Raw genomic sequence first — 9,639 nt, 5'->3', positions numbered from 1 at the left:
ACCTTTAACTTCTAAGAACCACAAATATTGGCCAAAGGAGTTATGGCTAAAAATTATTTAGGGAGCATTAAAAATGATTCTTGATAAGCTTAAACATATAGAAAGTGTTGAACCAAAGGTATAAGGCAAAAGATTATGGAGTGAAGCCCAGATAAAGGGATTTAAGATGACAAAGGGCCTCCTCTTGTTCTTTAAAAATACAGTGCATAAACGATTCTGACTGGATACTTAAATGACCGCCTGCGAATGAATGTAATCAGCAAGGATTAGTATGTTATTCTGGTCTTTGACCAGGGTCTCTAACTCACCAGATAATGATCTAGCTCATATATGAAACCCAGCCACTGCCCTTTAAAAACATATGGGTGGTGTCATTTTCTTCATATAAGATCATTATCTGGAGATTGAACAATGTAACTGTGTTAATAAATGACCCAGAAAATTAAAAAAATGAGTCCTTCAGAAATACAAGTGATCCTTTGCAACCTTCACAGGCCCCTGTACCTCACAGTGAGAGGGACAGGGAATCCTGCTTGGGCTTCTTAAAATAGTTTGCCGTGTATTAGGAATCACCATTTTTTAAGAAGTCCTTAAACTGCTGGCAGAAAGAGTGAAGGAATAACTGCTGCTGGAAAGCTATAACAGCAACTTCTCGCCAAGAACCCTCATACAGCTGACTGGGTTTGCTTGCTTTGAATAAACTAGGAAAAAGTTAGGGTTTATCAAACGCCACATGTATTTGCATGTTTTTATGTTTCTAATGTCTTGGCTTCACTGAACTCTGGTTGATTGTCATCTACGGTAAGAGATTTTCAAAAGGAGAAGACAGTGAGTGACACAGCCCATGAGGGCTGTCAGGGATCGGGAAGGTTTTGGCGGCTATCCTAATGTCGTCTGAATTTACCTCACCAGTGCGTGACAAGCAGATTGACCGTGTTTCTCATGTCCTAGTTCGTGTGCATTTGAGCAGGAGAATGCAGGATGCATTCCCTTGACCCTTTACTGTAGTTGGAAAGGATTTGGGGTCAGAGTGTGGGCATATATGAACACGAGCAGTCTTTTGAAGAGATCCGTGATTCCTGCCGTGACAGTGCAGCCAAATGGCCAAACACTTCTTGATAAGTGTGACCTTAAATTCTGATTGGTTAGGGGTAATCGTGGCAGTCTTTGAAACTAGGAAAGGGGAGTAGGTTTCCGTGTGCTGGGCACATGAAGGGCCATGAGGAAGCATGTGCCTCCTTGCTGCACCAGCCCCGCTACTCTCCCTCAGCCTGCTCACTGTCCTTTCAGCCTTGCAACTGTCTTTCACGTACACACAGTTCTCAGCACAGCCTTCATTTCCCTGACACTGTTTATCATCTCTCAGCCTTGGGCTTGTCTGCGTTCTGTGAGCGTTACAATGGAACCCGAGGGTTACCCTTTTTGTAGGACTTACTGATTGACAGGCTCTTTGTTAGATCTCTTGTCTTGGCCACAACACACACATGGAAACTCCTTAACTGTGGGGGTTCCACCTTGTTTAATCAACATTCTATCTCCATGGCCTACCCTTTGCTTGGAACAAAGTACATGATCCATAGCTATTGGATGAAAAAATGATTAAAGGAAGAAAAAGAATTGCCAAATCATCTATACACATGCATGAGCATACCAAATACACTTTGTGATAGTAAACTACCCAATGGAGCTTTAAAAATCTAGGGGGACTCCTGGGTGGCTCAGCAGTTTGGCACCTGTCTTCAGCCCAGGGTGATCCTGGAGTCCTGGGATCGAGTCCCACATCGGGCTCCTTGCATGGAACCTGCTTCTCCCTCTGCCTGTGTCTCTGCCTCTTTCTCTCTCTTTCTGTGTGTGTGTGTGTGTCTCATGAATAAATGAATAAAATCTTTTAAAAAATAAATAAATAAAAATCTGATTATTTCAATGCAAATCGAATGTAGAAGAGGATATTAAAATATGCATGAGAAAAATATACATGTATTAATTTATTGCTACATCTTATTTTTTATGCTGATGATAAAAAATTTTACTAATGGTAACAAAAGGCCATTTACAAGCTACTGAGATAAAACACGTGAGTTAAGAGTCATACAAATTGTTCTTTTGAAACCATCTTGATTCCACGATCTTGGGATGGTCATTATCAGAAACCAGTGATGCAATTAATGTTTGAGTCTTTAATTAGGACAAAGGAAAACATGAATCTGGTGTGAAAAGCATTTTTGGATGAGACTATAATGTTGACAGAAGAGGTCAAGGGCAGGAGGAATGGTCGTACACATACAACCGTATGTTGGGTGATTCAAGACAAATCTCATTCACTGGACCTTAGTTGTGTAATAAACTCTATACGATAACTATGTCCACCCAACTACCTGGTAGGTTTGTCACATAAATCTCCTGATTAACTTTTGTTGCTTAGGATCTTTTCCTCAAGATTCAGGATTCACTTCAAAGGTCACCTCCATAGGAATATCTGAACCTTCCTGCAGAGTTAACAGTTTCCTCTCCTTGTTGTTCTAGGTCCTTATTCGCCCTCCCCTGGTGCTTTCCATATTTTAAATATAAGCTGTTTTCCTGTCCAGATGGTGTGTGCTGAGTGAAATGACAGATGGGTAAATGAATAAACACATGAATAGAGATCAAAGAAATAATATGAAAGCAAATGCTTTGGAAAGCTTAAGGAGTCAGAGGAGCAAATGTAGGGTAGTGTCTTCCATAGGGTTTTGTGTTGGCCTTACTGAAGAAATGTAGGATCCATAAGGTGACATATGGATAGAGTCTGTAGGCGCTGTCCCGTATAGAGTGTGTGACTTGCTCATGCTTATCTCTGGACAGAGGAAAGTTGTGCGATACCTAAACACACAGCTTTAGGGTCAAACCCCTTAGTTCAAATTCTCGCACGGTCACTTGTTGCCTCGATAGATTTACATCGGTTTCAGCCTCTCACTTCTCCCATTTGTAAAGTCAGGATGACAGTGCCTACTGCTCAGATGGCTTTTATGAATATTAAATAAGATAATTGATACATCACAAAGCGTCAGGCATGGCACAGATACTGAGGAAATGACCCTTTATAATTTTCATAATGAAAAATTTGACCAATTGCTAAAGGCCTCATTCATCACTTATTCTTCTGAGCCCTTATCATATGCTTGAAACTCTCAGGAGCTAGAAATAAAATCTTAAAAGTGGTGAACCAGGATTGTGCTCTCCAGGAGCTTTTATTTGGGGCCATAGGGAGATGACACTGAAATGGATACAAGTCTTAGTAGATTGTAAAAGGGGCTTGAGGAAGTAAGGGACTCCGTGAAAGAGAACACCGTTTAGGAGGGACAGGTCGGGAAGGTTTCTCTGAGGACAGAGCTGGGACCAAGTGACAAGAAGGAACCAGTCTTGTAAAGAGTCTGTGGAAAAGCCTTCTGGGCAAAGGTAAGAGCAAGTCCAAAGACCATGATGTGCAAAAGGACTTGTCATGTTGGAGGGACTCTAAGAGGCTGCCAGTGTGGCAGGGATCTGATGAGCAAGGGTGACAGACAGGGTCCATTCACGTGGCTCACTGAGTCTGTGATGAGGATTTAACTGATTTCACTTGAAGAGTTGAAAGGCATCTAGCAAGGGAGTATCTTAACTTGGTATTGTTTTTAATGATCAACCAAGAGGTTGTGTGAAAGAAATTGGGGGAAGAAAGGAGATTAGGATGAGGACAGGAACACCAGTTAGACGCTTCTGCAATGCTCCAGGTGAGAGACGATAGAGTCGTGATCAGAGTAGTAATAGAGAAGGTTAAGAGCTCAAGAAGTACTCTGTGCTTAGAGACTTTGCTCACACATCAGATTTGCCAGAGGTCAGGGTGAAGGTAAAAGAGGAAACATGGGTGATCAGAGCTTCCATCTTGAGAGAAGGTGGTGACAGCTACATAGACATGAAGTGTAAGGAGGGGACCGATGGAGGTTAAAGGTTGAAGGACGCCAAGGCTTTCATTTCTTATACGGTTGACACGTCACGGATGACTACAAGTAGGCAATTGACGTTCAAGAAACACCCGTATTGGAGACACAAATGTGGGCATGATTAGTGTACAGATGGCATCTACAGATGGGACCACGCAGAAGAGCAGCTCTCAGTTTAGGTTCCACAGTGGAATCATCTGGGAAACTCTTAAGTGCAGATGGCCAAACCCCAGCCCCAGTCAACTGAATCAGAAGCCCGAGGCTGCTCACTAAGCCTTGGCATTTAAAAAGAAAAACAACACTTCGTGTTCATTCTGATGCATTTGTGAGACCCGAGAACCACGACCCAGGGAGAGATTGCAGAGGGGAAGAGAAGATGGTCCCAGACTGAGCTCCGAGGCATGGCAATACCTCAAGACTGGAGTCCCCCGCAAAGGAAACAGACACAGGGCAGCCACGTAGGCCTGAAAACAGCCAGGGTCAGGCCCCTCAAGGAGATTGTTGTGAACAAGTATGGCTAGCTGGTTTCAAGGTCACTAAGGGGTCAAATATGGTGAGGGTGGGTATAATGTTCTTATATTTATTTTTCATTGAACCATATATACATACGGTAATTGTATACATCTTAGGTATACATTAGATTATTTCGTGTATATGCACATGCTGCTGTAACCACCATCCAGGTCACAAAATGGGATGTTTCCAAAATTCCATAAGGATCTCTTGTGTTCCTTGGAGGTTCCTATCTCCCTCCCCCTCAGGAAGTAACTGCTTTTTTGACTTATCTAGCTATGGGATATATATATACATACAGTGGTTACAGCAGCATGTGCATGTGTCTAATGTATATTCCTAAATTCCTCATCAGTGGATTCTATAGTGCGTCCTTCATGTTTTGCTTCTTTTGTCCAACATTATTTTTGTGAGCTCCATCCATTGTTACTTCATACATGAGTAGCTTATTCTTTTTCTAATTTTCTAGTTTGCAATTGTACAAATTGACCACGGTTGGTCCATTCTCCTATTGGGAGATAGGAGGTAGATATTTAGGTCTCTAGTTTATCAGCATTTATGAATAAAGCTACTATACATGTCTTTTGATGGACAGGTTTCCATCTTTATGGGGTCCGTTCTTAGGGATGGAATTATAGTGTCATTAAGATACGTACACCCCCTAAATTAATTAGATCTTGACACAAAGTTTTACAAAGAATTGTGCCAAATGACACCTCCTTCAGCAATAAATGAGTTCTAGTTTTTCTATATTCTCACCAAAACTTAGTACAGTCATTTTCTATATTTTTTAAACATTCTGGTGTGAAATGATATTTCACTGCAGTTTTAATTTTCCTTTCCCTGATTAATAACAAAAGACATTTTTGTAGTCTTACTGGACATTTCAATCCTCTGGTGATGTTCTTGTTTCGATCTTTTGGTCGAATTATCTCTTTTTATTATTGGTTTGTGAAAATTCTCTCTGTATTTTGGATATGGATCATTTGTTAGATGCATTTTCTCCTCATTTCTCAGGGGTTTGCTTTTCCAGTCTCTGAAAGGCATCTTTTGGTGAAAAGACCATTCATTCTGATGAAATCTAACTTGTCAATTCTTTTATGGTGCTTCTTGTGTCATATATAAAAAATCTTTGCCTACACCAAGGTCACAAAATTCTGTTTTCCTCTAAAAAACTTTATTGGTTTACCTTTTACATTTAGGTTTGTGATCCATGTCGATTCAATTTTAATACTTGGGGAGAGGAAGAGTCGATCCTAACTTTGTTCTGAGCAGATGCCTAATTGACACAGCTGCCTTCCCACTGAATCACAGCACCACCCGTATCATTAATCAAATGTGGGCCTGCTTCAGGACTCTACTCGATTCCATCCTAACAAGTGGCCATAATCTTCCTTCATCTTCTGAGGGGTTTTCCTTTTATTTGTTGCCACAAGATGGTGGAAGTGAGGGAAGTGTGTGGCTTGTGATTCCTTCACACTTTCACTGCATATTAGTTGGATCAGAAAGTCTGAGAGCTTCCACTCGACTCTGACATCTAACTGGAATGAATACAATAGAATAGGACATGATTTGCTCCGGAGGCATCCATCCTCTCCAGGATATTTCAAATTCTTTCACCGCAGAGACTATGATTCTTGGTTTCCTCCCACATTCGCTGCCAACATTCACTGTTCTTATCCCTGATCTTTCCAGCTCAGAAGGGCTTTCAACATAGTATCTGAAGACTTGCACACATGTTGTAGCTCAGCTTTGAATCCAGTATTAAGTCAGAGGAGACTGATCTGTTTTGAGCTGGTTGACATGTATGAAACCAGTCGGGGGAGCTCCCAATTTGAGTCCAAAGTGCAAGCTCAATGGTATCACCTTTTTGCTTGAAAACGTGCAATGGCTCCCACTGTCCCAAGAATGGAGTTCAGACGGAAAAGAATGTATTTCATCAATGGAATAGGCATTTTTGGAGAACTCTTTTGTTCTGGAGTAGAGTGTTCCTAAAGTTCCCAGCCCCAATTGATGTCTCTTTTTCTTACGATTTTCTGTTGTACTTTGATGACAGTGAAGTTCACTTTAGCCCATATGTCTCCCCTGTTTTGTATTGCTTCTTAATGACTTCAGAGCATGCTCTATTAATTCAAGAAGATGAACTTCGTTAGAACACATATTTATATCACTATAGAATATGGTGAAGGGCTTTTCACTCAGCAGGTGCTTAGTATGTTAGATATTAAATGAATTAGCTTATTTCCCGCATCATTTCACAAATATATGAAGCAGCTCTTGGTTCTTAGGAAATGAATTTATTTGACTGCCCTCATAAAATCCCAAAGTTTTATTATCACTTGGGGGTGATAACATTGTCTTTACAACTCCTCTTAGAAAACTAGAAGTTTTCTCTTAGAAACCTCATTATGCTGAATAGTTGGCACTGACATTATAAGAGACAGATATTCATAACCTGGGGCCCATGTAAATATGTGCATTTCTAAGGTGAGTTGTGCCATGACTTCCATTAAATTCTCAAATTTGTCCTTCACCTATAGGAAGGTTAAGAATCATTAAGACTAGGTCATGGCTAACAATCTTTCATATGACAATTGCAAAATGCTCAATAAAGGCACATTCAATAAGACTTAATGGCAATGAAAAGCAAAATATTTACAATGACAGAAGGATTCCCTCCAGGTTGAAAAAAAAACATGATACAAAATGTTATTCAGTGTGTATTATGAATTCAATGTCAACATTGAAAAAAGTAATATCAGTGATAGATACGGTCCTGATTATTTCTGTAACTATTTTGTAGAACTAAAATATTACAGCCAAACTTAGAAATACCATGAAAGAATATGGAAAATAAATGTTAGCATTAAGGAAAAACAATTCCATGGTCAATTAAAAAAATCCCAGAATTTTGCATCTGGTAAGATTTTTTTTATATGGTGTCAATAATTTTGTAAATCTCATAGCTAATATCCTGAAGTACTCCATGGCCCCAGATCAAATCCAACTGATTGTAGGAGGTAGAGACAGAGGTGAATGAGGTTAGGGACTTGACACAGGACGTTGCTGACATCCTTCGGATCAGATGGAGGCCTTTCCCCATCCATGTCAGTCAGTACTGTCAGTCACATGGTACTGCGAAGAAGTCAGCTAAAAGAACACAAGGAATTTTCACAATCTCTCTTAGAAGTAAAACTGGGTCTTCGTAAAACTATGTTTTACTAAAAGAGAATGTGTATTTTCTTGATATTATTTTTGTTATTAGTAAAAGTGAATTGGTGATAAAATGTATAGCTTCTAGAAAAAAAGGCCACTTGTGCGTTAGCCAATGTAAAGTTCCATACCAGGGTAGCCCCACTATACCTGGCAAGCTTTGGTGCCCTTCTACACACAGACAGAGATTAGGGGAGAGACAATATTTTTATTCCTAATCCTTAAAGCAACAGAGAAATATTTGGTTATAAATCAAACCGGATCTGCTCTGTTGGCTCTCACAAAAAAACCATAAAAAACAAAGAGAGGTGTGTTTTAGACTTTCTAGATAAAGACCAGTCTTGGGTTCATAGCTATTTTCCTATTCTGGCCAATTGGTCTTGAATTGATCCTTTAGGTCTAGAGATATGGGTGTTGATCTACTCTCAGGTTCAACAAGTCCCTGCCCTAAACCTGCTGAGGTTTGCCCCTGCCCTCCTCCCGTGCTGCCACCACTTGGGTTAGACGAGTTTAGAAGAGTCCTTATCAACACGATGGAGGCAAGTGGAGTCAGTCAGGGGAGGAAAATGAGGAGGCATTGGCCGAGAGAGGTATTGGGATAGAATTATGGAGAGCTACTCTTGGATATTTTAACTAAGAAGTTACAAGCAGAATCTGCTGCCTTAATCAGCATCTTCATAGAGGACAGAAGGGTGAGAACAAAGTTTTCCTTGGCTGTGTTATAAGATGCTCAGGGCAGGTTGAAGAGATTAAAAAATATTAAGACTCCCTTAGCTTCAAAAAACACTTTGTATGTTGTATATACAACCTTTAGAGCCAACCTGGGAGACAGTCAGTAGGTATCGCCTCTGATTTACAGGGGAGAAACCTGCTCAGGGAAGTTCATTGAGTTAGAGTGCACAGTTAGTGACCGGAGAAGCTGGGAGCAGGGATTCAGGCTATAGGCGTAGTTCACCTTCCAGGTGACCGTGGGGGCTCTCTGGGCACCTATGGAAAGTCACTGCATTCACTTACCATAGTGGCCATGACGAAGTACCACAGGCTGCGTGTCTTAAACAATAGAAATAGAAGTTTGACATCGAGGTGTCAGCAGGGTTGGTTTCTTCTGAGCCCTCTCTCCTTGGCTCTCAGAAGGCCACCATCTCCTTGTGTCTTTACATCATGTTCCCTCTGTCCCTGTCTGCGTCCAAACTTCCTCTTCTTATAAGAACACCAGTCATACTGGACTAGGGCCCCTATAAAGCCTGCAGGTGTAAGTAGTTCACTTGCCAGTCAACAACTTTTGAGGAAGTTTCCAAGGCAAAGCAAATGAAAGGCCAATCTCCAAACTTGGCTTATAAGCTGCCTTCTTATTATCACTTAATGAGTCTTCTCAGTATTAGAAGGGCTGGCTCAGATACCCACAATCATGGGAGCCACATGGGGTGCCTGGCATTGGAGGAAGTTAGGACTCAAGAGCCTGTGGATCTTGGATTAGTAGGCTAACAGCTTGATTGGAAATTTCGTGCCTTGGAGGAAATCAGAAGATTGGAATCTCCACATATCTCGGCTCCATGGAGGGAGAAACCAAGGGCTGTCACGTGCACTGGAGCACTCAGCAGGTTAGCCGGCAGAATTTGAAAGACTAGGAAAATTCATTTTCTGAAATATTCTGCTGGGAACAATGGAATGCTGAATAAGCAACTTCAGAGCACACACCTAGTGAGATATTTATTAATTCCTTTGTTGTCAAACAGTCCTAGTTTTGTTTCTTGAGAACACCCAAATATAGAGTTTGATATTTAACATATAATGCCTTCAGCTATGTATTCTAACATTTTGTGATCACCAGAAATTGTCCAATATTTTTTAAAAAGTAAAGTAAAACAAATCATTCTTTTAAAATTCAAGAATTACATTTTTTTCTTAGGAAAGTGTCACAAAGAAATGACACTAAAGGACTCAAACAGAAAACTGAGAA

This window comes from Canis lupus, chromosome 26 (genome assembly GCF_003254725.2).
Source record: "Canis lupus dingo isolate Sandy chromosome 26, ASM325472v2, whole genome shotgun sequence".
In the NCBI taxonomy this organism is placed as follows: domain Eukaryota; kingdom Metazoa; phylum Chordata; class Mammalia; order Carnivora; family Canidae; genus Canis; species Canis lupus.
This window is presented reverse-complemented; position numbering follows the sequence as displayed.